Genomic DNA, 17,882 nt, shown 5'->3' on the forward strand with positions numbered 1-17,882 from the left:
ATTTATCTGGCCTTTCTAGTGTGTTTTCCTAAGGTAAACTGATATAGTTGGAAACAGAAGTTCATACCCACCATTTAAAAAATGCTGTTTTGTCTTTCTATGAATTCTCTTTTCGTCCCATCTTCTGTCGCTTTTTCCCACCAAAAATTCCCATTCTCCCAGATAGATTATTTTAGACTAAAAATTATTATTAAGCTAATATGTTAATTTTGAAAGGAATTAATTTTGCTTTGAACAAGAACACAGATTGGTGAATGGAATATGGAAGATTCCTTAAGACCTTTTTCATCTCTAAGAGTAGTATCCAACCATCGGTACCATAATAAGTTTGTCAACAATGGAAGAAAGCAGTCTTTATAAAATCAGCATTATTCAGTAATCTCAAAAACTGCTTCACTTTCCTGCTCATGCCACCAATTTCCAAATGTTCAATAGGAGCAGAGAATCATGGGATAGGATGTGGAGAAATGGCCTGTCATAGTAACTATAAATATTGGAAAAATGGAATTATAAATAAAGAGGGTTTTCTATGAATATATTTGAAGTGTTTGTTCCTACAGAACTTCTAGAATAAGACTCAAAAGTTTAACATAGAAACACCTCTTAATAAGTATGAAAATCACTAAAATTTATCTCATAATACTTTTTTCTTTTGTGTTATGTGATTGTCAGAGTCACACAAAACTATTTTTATCTGGATTTCACAGATCTTCTTATTTTTACTATGGGATCAGTTACCCTACATTTTTGAAATTTGGCAAAATAGTTAAAGTTGGAACATTTCCCCAAAATCCAGGGCATATGACTTACATTTCTGTAGAAGGCAATATTATATTTCTGTCTAGTTCTGGGGTAAACATTTTCATACCTGCCAATCCAATTTGACGAATGTATCATTTTTCCAGTGCACTAGTGTAAAGTAAATGGTAAATTCAGTCAAACAGTCGTTTCATACATCAAAAAGGAAAATCAGTCAACACAACTGTCTGACTGAAATGAATGAAGAAAACAAATCAAGGCAAACAACTGTCCCAGTAGACTTGTATAAATACAGTAGTGGTGTCATGTGCAGGATTAATCTTCCCTCACCCTTAACTGGAGAACACTGGGCCAGCCAATTCAGTCACTCAAATGATACTGAATTATAATATTCCAGTTTCATTTACTCTCAGTTACTGCTGACTGCCCTTCCTTCTCCTTCATCTGTCCATCAGTGGAGAATGTCAGAGCAGGAGAATAGTAATATTGGCATATTGTAATGTACTGTCGTGAATTCTACAGCTTCAAAATTCTTAGGATAACTCAATGATCTTAAAGAGTCTGGTGCAGAAAGGATATGTGAATTAAATCGCAGACCACTGTCTGACCCTTCCAGCACTAACACCCCTTATTCCTGGTTCTAATATATCACAGAATACTCAAGAGGAAGGTTTTGAGTGGTCAGCAGAAATATGGCTCCAAAGCAGCCACATGGAAAAGAAATGTTGTCATCTCTGATCCACTTTAAAGTTGACTTGTCTTTTACTCATAAACCAGATTCAGTGTGAACTCTGTTCTGCTAAATGTTAGAGAATCTATTGGAGGAGTGTGGCCAATTCTTTTGAATTATTTTACTCTCTAACTTTTTGTTTTTTTAACATCTTTATTGGAGTAGAATTGCTTTACAATGCTGTGTTAGTTTCTGCTTTATAACAAAGTGAATCAGCTATACATGTACATATATCCCCATATCTCCTCCCTCTTGTGTCTCCCTCCCACCCTCCCTACCCCACCCCTCTAGGTGGTCACAAAGCACCAAGCTGATCTCCCTGTGCGATGTGGCTGCCTCCCACTAGTGTGTGTTTTACATTTGGGAGTGTATATATGTCCAAGCCACTCTGTCACTTCATCCCACCTTACCCTTCCCCCTCCCCGTGTCCTCAAGTCCATTCTCTACGTCTGCGTCTTTATTCCTGTCCTGCCCCTAGGTTCTTCAGAAGAATTTTTTTTCAGATTCCATATATCTGTGTTAGCATACGGTATTTGTTTTTCTCTTTCTGACTTACTTCATTCTGTATGACAGTCTCTAGGTCCGTCCACCTCAGTGCAAATAACTCAATTTCATTTCTTTTTATGGCTGAGTAATATTCTACTGTATATATGTGCCACATCTTCTTTATCATTCATCTGTCGATGGACACTTAGGTTGTTTCCATGTCCTGGCGATTGTAAATACTGCCACAATGAACATGGTGGTACATGTCTCTTTTCGAATTATGGTTTTATTAGGGTATATGCCCAGTAGTGGGATTGCTGGGTCGTACGGTAGTTCTATTTTTAGTTTTTTAGGGAACCTCCATACTGTACTCAATAGTGGCTGTATCAATGTACATTCCCACCAACAGTGCAAGAGGGTTCCCTTTTCTCCACACCCTCTCCAGCATTTATTGTTTGTAGAATTTTTGATGATGGCCATTCTGACTGGTCACAGAAAGAACTTTGGCATGGTGTTCATCATCTAACTTATCCTAACATGCAGACATTTATGAGAGTAAAGTCATGTCTTTGCCAGAGTGGGTTGGTTATCTGGGCAACTGGGTCAAATCAAGAAGGGCAAATGTAGGCTGCCAGAGTAAATAAGGAGAGGAAAAACAAAAAGAACGAGCCATATCATTCATCAGTGATTTTCCCCCCAATATTCTTAGACTCCACCTATCTCCATCTTACTGGTAACACAGGAACTAGACTGAACAGTCAGGTAAAAGGTCTCTACAGAAACTGAGGTAATATAGAAAATTTAAAAAAACATAAAATTGTAAATTTTCTTCCTAGGGCTAATTGAGATGATACTTCAATAATAACATAAGATCAGGTGAAGTCTAAAGAAATTTTAGAAAACCTGGATACAGTAAGAAAACATGTGTTCGCCAGCATCCGAATGTTAGAGAGACACCAAGACATGTGGGCCAAGTTCTGGAGAGAAGGGAAACACAGATGCAAGCTTGACATTTGGTGCAGCTTTTCTCCTTGGGGCATTTGCTGATTCAAATGTTATAGCCTAGGAGCTGAAAAGCCAAGGAGTTCAAAAGACTGTAACCACAGAAGCCAAACGGCAAGAGCTGAGGCTAAAAGCAACAACTAATGGAATGACAAGTTACACGTATCCTTAGTTTCACAGGGCTGGGGGAACCATTACATTTAAAGCCTAACAAATACAAGGGTAGTTGGGAATAGGGAGAATCCAAACTTTCACATGGTAATCCCAAACGGCAACACCCGTAGAGGAAGGACAAGACAGAAATAGAGCACCCTTCACACAGACGGAAAAAAAGGCTTTGAATGAGCTCAAACTGAGAATGGACTAAGGTTTCCAGTCCCTATGGTAACTGTCTGCCATGGGCAAAAGGAAATCTTTTCAAGAGAACGATAACAACATCCAGAATATGGAGGTATCTTTATAGTTTCCTAAAATAAGTTAAGCCCAATTTTAATATAAAAAATAATTGGACATACCAGGAAAAAGACTAAATGATCAAAAGCTCAAAAAAAAAAAAAGAAAGAAAAAAGACAATATAAATAGACACAGGAGGACAAGAGTTAGTAGGCATTGGCTAAAAAACAAAACAAAACAACTATGATTAAACAAAGAAAATAGACACATGGCAAATAAGCATATGAAAAGATGCTACACATTCCATGTCATCAGGGAATTTTAAATTAGAATAACGAGATACCACTACACACCTATTCAAATAGCTAAAATCCAAATAATGAAATACCAAAGTTGTTGATGATGCAGAACAACTGAAATTCTCATTTGCTGCTAGCAGGGTACTTGGCAGTTTCTTACAAAACTAAACATACTTTTACCATACAGTGATCTAGTAATCATGCTCTTTGGTATTTACCCATAGGAACTGAAAAGTTATGTCCACATAAAAACCTGCACATGGATGTTTATAACAGTTTCTTTCATAATTGCCAAAACTTGAAATCAACCAAGATGTTTTTCAATAGGTGAATGGATAAACAAACTATGGTATATCGGTACAAAGGAACAACATTGAGCAATAAAGAGAAAATGCTATGAAGCCATGAAAAGACATGGAAGAAGCTTAAATGTATATTGCTATGTGAAAAAAAGCCAATCTGCAAAGGCTACATGCATATTATATGATTGCAGCTATATGAAATTTAGGAAAAGGCCAAAGTGTGGAGACAGTCAAAAGATCAATGGTTGCCAGAGGTTGCGGGGAGGGAGAAAAGGATGGGTGAAGTGCGGAATTTTAAAGGCAAAGAGACTTCCTGTGTATGGTTCTGTAATGGTGGATACAGGTTATTGCACATTTGTCAAAAATCATATAATGTACAAAACAAAGAGTGAAGTCTAATGTAAACCATGGATATTAGTTAGTAATAATGTATCAATATGGGTTCATTAACTATAACAAACATCTTACGCTAATGTAAGATGTTAATAATAGGGGAAACTGGGTAGAGAGCTAAGGAGTTATGAGAACTCTGTCCTTTCTGCTTAATTTTTCTGTAAACCAGAAACTGCTCCGAAATAGTCTGTTAATTTAAAAAACAAATCTAGACCTACATACATAACTTGCACGTAAATCCAACCACAGCAGCATTATTCATAAGAGCCCCAAAGTGGAAATAACCAAATGACCATTTATTGTGAATGGATAAATGAAACATAGTAATATCCACACCATGGACTATTATTCAGCCATAAAAAGACATCAAGTACTGATGCATGCTACAACATGGATGAACCTTGAAAACATGCTAAGTAATTGTATGATTCCATTTGTATGCAATGTCCAGACTAGACAAATCTGTAAAGACAAAGTATATTAGTGGCTGCCTAGGGTTTGGAGAAATGGGGGAGTGAGTGACCTATAATAGATTCTTTTTCTTTTGGGGGGTGGATGAAAGTTCTAAAATTGATTGTGGTGGTAGATGCATAACACATTAAATTGTACACTTTAAATAATATGGAAAGTAAAATATATCTCAATGAAACTATTATTTAAAATTATGATTAATGTATTAAAAGAAGGGCAACATGTACAATTTAAGCAAAAATTATCTGTGAAATGCAACCAAAAGAAACTTCTAGAATTAAAAAAGTTGAAATTAAGCACTCAGAAGATTGGTTGAACAGTACCTTAGTCAAACAAAAGAAAGGAATACAAATGTCAATTAAAAAATAACTACACAAAAATTTGGAGGGAAAATGATGGAAAACAGAGAAATAAGTACTTAAGACATATAGAGTATATGTGAAACACTGTGTCTAGCCAGCCCCAAGTCACACAGCCTAGGAAGGAGACACACAGCCTACCTGAATCACAAGGACTTCTCCAAAGTAAAAATGAGGTTCTGAGGCCAGAAGTGGAAGGAATGAATTACAAAGGAAAAGAACAATGGTAAACTATAATGTAGATATACATCGGTAAATACATAGGTTCCCTGGGGTTGTGATCTGGTACAAACAATAAAAAGAAAAAAGATAATACTCATAGTAGAGGCTGCTAGATTCTGCTGAGGAAAATGTCCAGGGAGGGAAGAGTTGATTTATTTCATTATTTTTCTAGAGTCCACATATAAGTGACATCATGCACTATTTGTTTTTGTCTTATTTCACTTAGCATCGTGGCCTCCAGTTTTATCCATGTTGACTTAAATGATAGGATTTTCTTCTTTTTTAAGGTTGAATAATATTCTATTCTATATATATACCATATTTCCTTTATCCATTAATCTACTATGGACACTTAGGTGGTTTCCATACCTTGGCTCTTGTGCATAATGCTACAATAAACATGGGAGTACAGATATCTCTTCAAATTATGATGATATTTCCTCTGGATATATACTCAGAAGTGGGCGTGAGGAAGAACTTAGGACACAAATCGACCCTATGTAAAAGATGTTGTAGGAATGAAAAAGTCTGAACACCTAGAAAGAGTGTGGAGTATTTGGAAAGGTCATTGTTCAAGGTCATACATAGTTTAAAGTTATGACATTTCAGTGAGCCTGTGTGCATGAAGGCTTGCTCATATTTTGGGATTTGAATACAGTGCAAAGAAGTGTTGCTAAATTTTCGATCAACATCAAAAAAAGGGTGGAAATGTTTTTTCTTTGATTATGAAACTGCAGGAAAGGCAAGCCTAGAATTCTAGGCCCACTAGAATTTTCCCTGATGATAGTGCTAATTTAGGAGAAGAAGAAGGATCCAAGGCTATAGAACAATTTTGAAAGCAAAATAAGACCGCCGAGTCTTCACACAGTGTATGAGATTAAGTTTTAATGGCATATGATGAAGTGGCCATGACACAGCCAGCAGAGCTCATTGAGTTGTGGAAAATGGCTCTTGAAGCTACAGGAAATGGACCGTAGACATAGAAAAAGAACAAGGTAAATCCCAAAGAGTGGAAGGACAAAATTAATCAAGAGAAAAGTCAAAAATAGAGAAGAAAAGCAGTAAACGTGACAAAGAAAACCAAAAGCTTGCTCTTTACAAACACCAATAAAATAAGCAATATTTGGCAAATATGATAGAGATGGGACTAGCTATAAAACAGAGAGAATTTTTTTTTAATTACAAAAGAATACTATGGTAGCTTTATACCAACACATCTAAAAATCTGGACAAAATGGCTGATTATGATTAGTTATATGCAGCCATTATTTACTCCTGTTTTGAGTAGAGAATACAAGAAGCTTTATGAAAATAGAAAACATAATCAAAGATATACACCTTAGAAAGACATCAGTTATTTTCCAATGTATATAAAAAATTAGAAGAGTCCTAATACGAAAATCAGATACGGGGCTTCCCTGGTGGCGCAGTGGTTGAGAGTCCGCCTGCCGATGCAGGGGACACAGGTTCGTGCTGCGGACCGGGAAGATCCCACATGCCGCAGAGTGGCTGGGCCCGTGAGCCATGGCCGCTGAGCCTGCGCGTCCAGAGCCTCTGCTCCGCAACGGGAGAGGACACAACAGTGAGAGGCCCGCGTACGGCAAAAAAAAAAAAAAAAAGAAAGGGAGTGACAACTTAAATGATATATGGAATATTTTGCTGACTTACAAGAGCATGCAGAATTAACTATGACCCAGTTGAAATGTTAATTTTATTTTAATGTGTATGTTGGGATGGAGTCTTCAAGGTGCCAGAAAACAACCATTCATCCATGCTGTTTGGAACTGCAGCACACAGACACCTTCAGTTACCAGTTCTGTTCATGCCACAGAATCATCTTCAGAAAACATACTGTTTTTTATGGACCTGGTATATATCTTAATTAGTTTGAAGAATTCCCCAAATACCTGTTAATATGTAGTGCTCCAATTCCAATCTTGCCACGACCTGTACCAGTGACACAGCACATAGGAGTTTTATTTCTCTTTCTTTCTCTGGGTTGTTCAGAACCCAACGAAAGAACAATGGAATGGCATCAAAGAGATCAGGGTTCTTGTCCCAGATTTACCATAAAATAATAGTGTCCTCTTGGGAAAATTATAGTTATTCTAGGCCGCTTTCCTTTTCTTTACTTTGACAGAGCTGCACCAGATGACCCCAAGTAACATTGCACTCTTTGCAGTAGTAGCTTAGATGTTATTGGTTTTCTGAAACAAATGAAGACAATGACACATGAAACTGTGCAACATCTCTGTAACTATGTTTTCTTAGAGTTGCCTCCATTTTACAGATGATAAGATGGCTGAGCACAGAAGTAGATGTCTTGACCAGAGTTTGCAGAGTAGATGGAACGGAACCACAAGTTTCCTTCTTTCCTGAAGCTCACTTAGCCAAAACATAGGCTTCTGAATATTAAGCTGTAAAGCATATTATCAGTATGCTTTAAAAGAAGCGGTTCTTCTAGGATTTCCAATTAATAGCAGGAGGTTTTGAAATTCTTCAAAGATCATCTAATTTTGTGAGATTTACAGCTCAATTTTCCTGTCAAGCAAGTTGTATTAGTGCCAATCATCTGAGCTGCTGGATGCTTCTCTGAACTTCTTGAAGTTTTCTTCTTGCTCTCTGAAATTCATGCCAGATAAGCCTTTTTCTAGAGCGTATATACAGACTTGTGTATTTTTTATACAGAAAAGCAATGCAGTGAGTCAGGACGGGGGTTAAGCCCTCATTCTCAGAGTGGTATTGAGCTCCTGGTGAAATATAATCATCATTTCCTCAGAATCGAAAAGCAGTTATCTCTAGTTTTTAATCCCATTAACTATTTATACATTTATGTATGATACATGTATTTATTGTACCTACTAGGTGTGTTCTCTTTGGGAAGTACAAAGCTCTTTGAGATATAGGTAGTTCATTTTTTTGTTTTCCCACAAATACTGTGACCTTTTGAGCAGGAAGGTCTATATTTTACTAACATCTAGAACCAGCAGTTAACACGGTGTCTAAGATGTAGTCAATAAATATGAAATACATAAATGAACACATTTTTAAGGAAGGAAATGAACAAATAGAAAATTTTCATTTCAGTCACAAAGCAACCAGAGACATAAAAATGATACAGACAACGAGTGCTACGGTCATTCAAATAAGGCATAGAATAGATACAACAAGGATCTCCTTATTGGCACAGGGAACTCTACTCAATATTTTGTAATAACTTATAAGGGAAAAGAATGTGAAAAAGGAATCACTGTGCTGTACACCTGAAAGTAACACAACATTGTAAATCAACTATACTTAAATTAAAAAACAAACAAACAGACAACAACAACAAAAAAAAACACAAAAGAGGTCATAGAAGTTTTTATGAGATTCCATAAGAGAAGCCAAATGAGGACGGGAGAGACAGCTTTTGAATCAATTCAGAGGAGAGGTCACAGAGAAACTTGTCTTTGACCTGAACTTGAGTTTCCATTAAGATTGCAACGCAGGGATATTACAGATGAAGGTAATCACATAAACTTACTACACTGAAACTTGCAGAGGTTATGAGTGTTGTTCAAGATCCCAAAGCAAGTGCATTGTGGAATCAGAATTTTAAGTGAGACCTAATGAACTAAAAACAAACAAACAGAAAAACAAACCTTTTCTGTGATACCATGTTGCCTTTGAAGTCGTTATTTTGGTGGGTTGGTAGAAAGTGGTTCCCGTGTTTCTGGCAGCAATGACTAGTTCTGTGCCCCCTGCGGCCCCCCACCCCCGAGTTGATCCTCAAAGTTTCCTTTAGAATGGACTTGCTAAAATGCAGACATGCAAGTATTCATGACGCCTGTGTCCAATCATTTCTCTTGTCATTGCCTACTTCACTTCTGGATTATATGAACAATTCACTGTCTTCATTTATGCTTTTCCCTCCTCCAAGAATTCCTTTCTCCCTATGGGGCACCTGGGAAACCCACTTCATTTTTCAAACCTCAGTTTACATATTATGTCTTTTGTGCAGTCTTCTTTTTAGTGTTGTGATCACATGCTCCTTTTTGCTACCCTTGCACTTCTGCATGCCTGATTGTTGCACTCGCTACACTGTATTGTGATTGTGTCGTTTACATATATCTGTGTTCTCCTGGACAACGTTCCTTGGGGCCAGGGACTACCGTTTTTCATCTATTGGTGTTGCCTTAGCATGTTGCTTGTTGCGAAGTAGTTAGTTATAAAAATGAGATTTGTTTAAATTGAAAATTGTTATGTACATATTAGTTATTATCATTTACAGATATAACAGGAAAAAATATTAATGCTGGTGCTGAAAGTTCACTTCTAGTAAATGATGGTGGTACTTGACTTCACTTATATTATTTTCCCCACTATTTTATATCTTTCTACCTGATATCTCTTCTTTATTTCCATCTCTTTCTTTATTACTAAACCAAGAAAAACAGGGATGAGGGTAGGGCTAGGCCATACTTGGCTGGAATAGTAAAGAAATTGTGTGGGGTTTTGGTGAGAAAATCCTGAAGCATACAGGTCTGCATCTTCCTTTTATTTTTATTTTTTTGCGGTACATGGGCCTCTCACCATTGTGGCCTCTCCCGTTGTGGAGCACAGGCTCTGGAGGTGCAGGCTCAGCGGCCGTGGCTCACGGGCCCAGCCGCTCCACGGCATGTGGGATCTTCCCGGACCAGGTCACGAACCCGTGTCCCCTGCATCGGCAGGTGGACTCTCAACCACTGCGCCACCAGGGAAGCCCCTGTTTGAAGTTTTTTGATAAATTAGATTTGATAACACAGTTTTATAAAAACTTAGTTTGGACATTTCTGAACCTCTTTTTTTGTTTCCTTATGTAAGAAAGCTGCTTGCTTAGGGTTAATACTAATTCAATGGGGGTAAGATTTACACAGGACTAACCCTAACATTCATAGTGTGTGGCACAGGAAACAACTTTGAATGGCCATTTCAAGGAACAATATACTTAAGTGTATACAATGAGTAAAATGGATGAACTACACAAATTTATGAGTTGAAAACCATAGAATCATAGAATTTTCTCACTGTAAAGGCTCTTACTTTTCCAACTGCTTAACTTCAACCTCTGTTAAAGCACTTCAGTAACAGGGAGTTCTTGAGTTTAAAATGCAGTCGGTCCATTTTATAGTTGAAAGGTTCTACTTGTCAAAATATTCATCCTTTTATCAACCTAAACCTGTCTACTTGGTCTAAAATCTTCAGTGTGGGACAGTCTAAACCCTTTTTCATAGGACAACTCCTAAAATAGTTTAGAGCGACCACCTACTTCTCTCCTGGTCTTGCTTCATGTCATCTATTCCCAGTTCCTTCAATTACTTCTTATTTTAGATTCCAGACACTTTACTGAATTCATCACTTTCTTCAGTATAATAACTCATTTGCTGAATGTGATATTTTAAGCCTAAAAGGATTTGTTTACTGTTTTCTGTAAAGAATTAAAACATAAAATGTCCAATCAACCAATAATTCTTCACCTAACATGATTCATATACACCAATTGATAAGGAAAATTTAAAAACTCAAATTACTTCATTCTTAAAGAGTGATCATAGTATGTCCTTATTTATAATGTACAGGAAATATGAATTTTCTTTCTGTGCATCTATAACAGTGCCCTCTTGCAGGGTACAGAGGATCCTCCATTGATGCTGCCTAATGATGTGTATGTGATATCCTGATATTTACTAAGAAGTTAGATATTCAGGAGGATTTTTTGTTCCCAGCAGACATACACATATGAATTTTTCTTCTCTATTTTTGTGTGTTTCTAACTTTTATTATTCATCTATTGGCACTTCAGTGCATTCACCAAACTGCACCATAAACATCAAAGTAGATTACTTCACTTTTCCTTTTATGAGATTATTATACTTATCAACCAATATTTGAGCCCTTAATATGGGCAAATCATCCTAGCCTGTTAAGCACAGAGGTAAAGAGCATGGAGTTGAGAGGGCACACACCAAGATTTGAACAAATTACTTAATCTCTCTAAGTCTTCATTTTTGTATGTGAAAAATGAGAATAATTACAATGATTGAACTCATAAGGTGGATCGTAGAAAACATCTAGGTGCTACATGCAAAGAGCTTGTTTGACTACCTGGCAAATATATCCATTCTTTATTAACATGATGGTGATGATGTTGATGGTGATGATGATGATGATGCAGCTACCAGCAGGTGTCCTTATTAGGTTGGTAAGGATGGTGAATAAACCACAAGATCATGTCTGTGAACATTTGCATTCTAAGGCTACACTGCCTTTGCCTTCTCAACTCCGGCTCCACTCCTCATCTGTTTAAACATCTCCCAAGATAGCTCAGGTCTTCTCCTCTATGAAGCTATTCTGAACTACTCCTCTAGAATGAACTTAAAATACATTGCTTGCACTTATATTAATTTATATCAAGTACAAACTTCTGCAGTGGAATCACTCATCCTCCATCAACCTTATATGGACCTTTACCTCCAACACTGATGCCTAGCAAATCCTTCCACTACATTATAAATTATTAACCATAAGGTTTAGCATGTTCTCTCTTCCAAGGTGTTTAGAACTTTAAAGGAGAAAGAAGCCTGCCCAAGTGGACAAAGCTAACACTTATCAAGCATGAGCTCCCAACATTTGCACCAGACAATTTCACATCATCTCATTATAAACTGACAATAATCTTTGTGAGGTTGGGGTCCTAACCTTCTTTTTACTGTGAATCCCTTTGACAATATGGAGTAGCCCATTTAAATAGTCTTAAAATAACACTTTTAAATTCATAAAATATAATACATAGAATCTCAAAAGAAACTAGTTACTATGTTTTAAATGTAGTCATTAGAATATTTTAAAAACCAAATTTGTGATATAGAAACGAATGGGTATTTAAACTCATCAAATAACAAGATATAACAGAGACTCTATTAACTACTATACTTAAAAATAGTGATGTTGGGGAGATGGGTTCACAACTCTGATACATGTGTACTGAAATTGGAACAATTAAATAAATAGATGGTGGATGGTGGTAGCCACATTTCTCAATATTGAAGTATGAATTTACAGATAAACAAGAGGAGAAGGCTAAACTAATCTCAGCGTTAATGCATTATAGTTGCAGACATCAGTATACACTCAGCTCAATATAGATATAGATAGTTATATATAGAAGTATTTACTGATATGTGTATATACATGGGTTAGTATACATATATATTTCTTTGTTCTCTCAGTTAAGAGAGCCTAATCAAATAATAGCCCATTAGCAACAGCACATCTAGAGCCCAGATCTTGGTTTCTATTACTACTCTCCAATAAAAGGAATCAGGGCTCCTCAGAGAAATGACTGATTCTAGGACTGGGGCAGGAAATACACAAAATGAGCCTGGAGCATCTTGTGGTACCAGAAAGTCAGGAAGTATTAAACACACACACAAACATGCATGCTAAACACAGATACACACAGATACACACACACACACAAACTCACACACCCCAAAGGGAGTATGTCAAAGGAGCACAGGTGCCAAAAGCAAAAGCTCCCAATGGCCAAAGCTGGAACAATTCAAACAACAAAATAAAGTAGTATTGGATTATAACCCAAAGGATAAAATAGATATCCATGAGTCTATACTGATATAAATAAATATCAATAATTGAATAAATTAATGTTTAGGGGAAAATAGACAAATCTGTGTGGAAGAATTCCAAATACTTTATGTACATACTCTGTCCTCAAGGAGGTGGATCATAACTCTCCACTTTTTGGGTTTGTGCTTCACATAGTGACTTCCTTCCAACAAGTGTAGTGTGGAAGGGGTGGAGGAGTAACTTTACAGTGGAGAAATCTGAGACACGACCTCAGCCAGGTTATCAAGGTCAACATCAACAGGCAAATCACATTGATAGCATGTACCCTTGATAAGATGTTATTAAAAAGGCACTTTATCTGGTTGTCCTCCCAATAAACCATAATCCCAGTCTTACCGTGAGAAAAGCATTGGACAGTTTACATTAGTGAGGTATGCTACAAAACACTTGATCACTGCTCCTCAAAACCGTCAAGGTTGGGGCTTCCCTGGTGGCGCAGTGGTTGAGAGTCCGCCTGCCAATGCAGGGGACACGGGTTCGAGCCCTGGCCTGGGAAGATCCCACATGCCAGGGAGCAACTAAGCCCGTGAACCACAAATACTGAGTCCATATGCTGCAACTACGGAGGCCCACGCGCCTACAGCCCGTGCTCCACAATGAGAGAGGCCACTGCAATGAGAGGCCGGCGCGCTGCAACGAAGAGTAACCCCCGCTCTCCGCAACTAGAGAAAGCCCGCGCGTAGCAACAAACACCCAACACAGCCAAAAATAAATAAATTAAATAAATACATTTAAAAAAGAAACTGTCAAGGTTATCAAAAACAAGAAAAGCCTGAGAAACTACCACAGCCCAGAGGAGCCTAAGGGGGCTTGATAACTAAATGTAATGTGGTGTCCTGGATGGAAGCCTGAAATGGAATTAAGGACACTAGGCAAAAGCCAAGGAAATCTGAATAAAGTACAGACTCTGGTTAATATTATTGTATTAATATTGGCTCATTAATTGTAAAAAAGGTACCACACTGGTGTACGGTGTCAATAATCGAGGAAATTGGGAATGAGATATATAAGAACTCTGTATTATCCCCTTAATTTTTCTGTATATCTAAAACCATTCTAAAATAGATATAGTCTATTAGATAAAACAAAAAAAGGTAATGATGATTTGATTGTAACATCAGAGTAGTGATACTTTGAGATATCTATAAAAACTGCCTTAGGAAATTGTCTGTGGTATCTGCTGGGGATATAGTCACAGGTACTCCTAATATTATTGTGGTTTGTTGTCTGCATTTAGATTTAAAGGACATGCTAAATACTAAATTGCAGCTAGAGGTTAGTGAAATTAAAGATGTAATATTCCCATCCAGATTCCACATACACTTTGATACATATTAAGAATCCCCTGCTCTTTGGTGAGGTCTAATTTTATGAAAGTGAAACTCAGAGAGATGAATTAGGTTGTTCCAGCTTTTTAAAAGCCCGCATTCTAGGGTCAAGAATTCTTACTGAGCCTTGTTGAAACTGTTTGCTACACTACCTCCTAATTTTGGAACTGCTAAACAGAGAGTTGGGAACTCTTCCTAGATTAAAAGTACTGCCTTGGCCTTGTGCAATTATACTGTTTAGGTTGCTGGACAAATCCAAGGATAAAACTGGCCTGGACCTAGTGATGGGCAATTCCAAAAGCAAGCTGAATGTGAGAAGTTCACTCACAGAGAACCCTAGGGTCAAAAAGCCTCTCTACTTGGGAATGGCTGAACACCGGGAAAATAAGCCCTGGTTCAGCTGTAAAGAGAGCACATCCTTGGCCTTTTTTTCCCCCTTAAGTCCGGAAACTGATGATCTGGTCAGCTTAGGAGAGGGAGGAAGGGAAGGAGGGAGGGAGGAAAATGAGAGAGAGAGAGAAACCTGTTAATAGCTGGTGCCAATTTAAAGAGAGAAGGAAAGGGTTTATTATATACGTATATGCTAATATTATTCCTAAAGCCAATTCTGATAAATCCTTCGGGAAAGAAAGAGATGCAGCCACCTGTTAATGTGGCTTCAGCTTCTTTGTTTCCAAATGTTACAGCGGTCACCAGACCAGCCATTCCACTTGGGGCGGGGCCAGGGGGTTAGAGGGGGAACATCTGTCCACTAAGGACACTACTGAACAGCAACAAAATCTTGGGGCGACCCCTCTCTCTTTCCACGAGTGCTTTCGCTAGCCGGTCCTACTTCCCCACTCCTTTGGGAGTTTCCTGTTCCATTACGTAGGCAAGAGGGCGAGAGGTCCCAGCTTTCCTAATTGTGAGTGGTTTGGCTGGGTGTGTACGTGCGAGTAACTGTGTGTGTGTGTGTATGTGTGTGTGTGTGTGTGTTGAGGGAAAGTGGAGCTTGCTACAGGGGCTTGGAAAAACTAGTCGCCAATTTAAAATATTTTCGGAGTGTTTGAATGATATCTTCAAAGCTAATCCCACTCTCAAATTCAGCGAAATGAACAATACAGATAAGGAAGATGAAGAGGGTGGAAAACCCACACAGCGGAATGGAGCTGTGCATGCCGCGGGAGTGACAGGGGAGCGCTCAGAGGTAAGGCGCTCTGCAGAGAAAGTCACTCTGGCTCTTCTCTCTCGGTCCACCAGCCGGCGACGCTTCTTCTGTAAAAGCATTCCTAGAAAATAACCCTACAACCGGGAAGGGTAGCGATCTTTGAGCGCAGTTTCCAGGAGCCGGTCCCCGCAGCAGGAAGAGGCCCCTCTCCCCCCGCGGCTGGCGCGGAATGTGGCGATCCGGCCCGGCGCGGGGGATGACTTCCTGCGGCCGGAGCTCGGCGGCGGGAGCGGCGGGAGCAGCTGCTGCAGCTGGCAGGTGGGGTGGGGGCCGGCCGAACTGACCAAGCACAGACCCGGCGCGGCGGCACTGCGGCCCCGGGGCAGCCGGCGCGGGGACATGCGCTGATTCGATCCCTCCGGAGAAGGTAAGCAGCCCGGCTATTATTAGCCTCGGCCACACTAATGGGGTTTGTAATACAGAGGGAAGAAGGGGAATATCCCTGCCGCCTTCTGCAATGGGAAAAGGAGCAGCAACTGGAATTGAATTATCAATCAGCCAAGTGCTTGAGATTATTGGAGGAGCGGTGTTAGTGGGCAAACAAAGAAGGCGGTCAGCCTCTGTAATCTTAAGATAATCAACCATTGCTGTGCCACACTCGCTTAGATATTGAAGAGGATTCAGAATGTAAAATAATTTGAGTTGCACTTTTACGTTGCTACCTTCAACCTTCGCTTGGTTATTTTTGGTTTGCGAGCAGCAGGTTCTTGTCAGCAGCCTGGAGAAGTAATCGGAAATCTTCCCTCTTCTTTTGCCTTCCTCAGTCTTCTCCCCTTCCAGTTATTAGAATGGGTCTGCACATTTCAACGTCAAACACCCACTTCAATACTGAACCTTTAGAAAGAATCTCCAATTAGAGGAGAAACTTACCTCCTGGAGTTCAGCTTGGGTTGAGCAGCACTTGTCCCCACTTCTCCCTTCATTTACCATCTTCTCTTGTCAATCATTTCATGGATTCCCCCACCCCCCACCCCGGGGATGCTGTGCTCATTAACAAGCCAGCTCTTGTCAGCTCCTGTCCACCACCTCTGTTCCGTGACTGATTTTTCAAGGACCCAGAAAGGGCATTGCCTTATACCATGTTTGGACTATTATCTGTGTCCTTCCCCAAAATGCATGGCATGAAAAATCCTTTAAACTCAGTACCAACATGGTTTCAGATAACTCCCTTCATTGTAGTCACTGCAGCTACCAGATGGGTTTCGAGGACAGCAGGATCTGTTGGGGTGTGAGAAAGAGGGCTATACCTACATATTTTGCTCCACGTGCATAAGAATAGGTGGAAGTAGAAATGCAAATGTCAGTCTGTCCCGTTTTTCTTGAAGCTTTTTTAGTCCAGCTAGGTTGTGAGACACCTAGCTGGGTAGGGTATGGGGCAAGTCCTCCTGCAAAAGCAAGCAGTGTGTTTGTCCTAGGATTCCCCCAATAACCTCAAAAGAGTTTCCAGAGAGGCTTTTCCCACAGGCAGTCAGAAAGCCAGGGGAGGTGGCCAAGGTAAACCTCAGGTTATTTGGGCATCCTCAAGTTAGTCTCCCCTTTTAGGGGTTCTGACCTAGGATTTCCCCACAAACGCTTTGCTGCTGAGCTCAAGTGCCCATTCTTGTTGCCACCTAGGGATGTACAATTGAATGATATTCTGTGAAATAGTGAAGATTGCTATGGTGGGGATTACAAATGTGCCACTTCACCAACAGAGAACAGTTGCAATAAGCCAGACTGTGTGGTGTCTGTGTGCCAATATTCCATTTAAGAAGAGATTTGTTATCTTTAAATCTGAAATTAAAGAGACAGTTTGACTCAAAAGGCCATGGATTTTATTTTAACAAATTAAAATAGGAGATCAATGAAAAAGAGGTCCAGGGTTTATAGCTAACCTTCTTTTTTATATATTGCTTTAGAACAAGATACTGGTTCTGAAAAATCATGTTACTTCTATTATATATTGTTATTGTTTTTCTGATTACAAATTCTCTATTTATAAATACACTTTGGAAAGATTTGAGTTGGTTTCTTTGTCTCTATCTTCAGTATATGAGGCAGAAGGAGTGGAGGGGGGTGGGCAAATCCCACTCCAAGTGGCCCACTCAGAGAACTGTTCCCCGGACCATGCAAACCTCTGGACCGATATTGTTTTGGCTGGTTGTTATTATTATCTTTAAATGTGGTTTGGGTTTGAAATATTAAATTTTCAATATTCTAAAATTTTGACTCAGGCACACCAACTAGAAGAGAGAACAAAGAACAAGAATAGCAAAACTATTTT

General features: G+C 38.9%; 1 pseudogene across 1 annotated transcript in view; it reads right to left on the reverse strand.

Annotated features, from left to right (window-relative positions):
• Nucleotides 1-15,117, reverse strand: part of LOC308611668 (ferritin light chain-like) — a 41,913-nt pseudogene extending 26,796 nt beyond the window's left edge. Inside the window, exon 1 of the transcript in view lies at nucleotides 15,097-15,117. The product of the transcript in view is annotated as a ferritin light chain-like (transcript). The remainder of the gene's footprint in view (nucleotides 1-15,096) is intronic.
• Between the last annotated feature and the right edge of the window lie 2,765 nt (nucleotides 15,118-17,882).

This window comes from Mesoplodon bidens, assembly GCF_964165515.1.
Source record: "Mesoplodon bidens genome assembly, contig: HAP1_SCAFFOLD_664, whole genome shotgun sequence".
Classification (NCBI taxonomy): Eukaryota; Metazoa; Chordata; class Mammalia; order Artiodactyla; family Ziphiidae; genus Mesoplodon; species Mesoplodon bidens.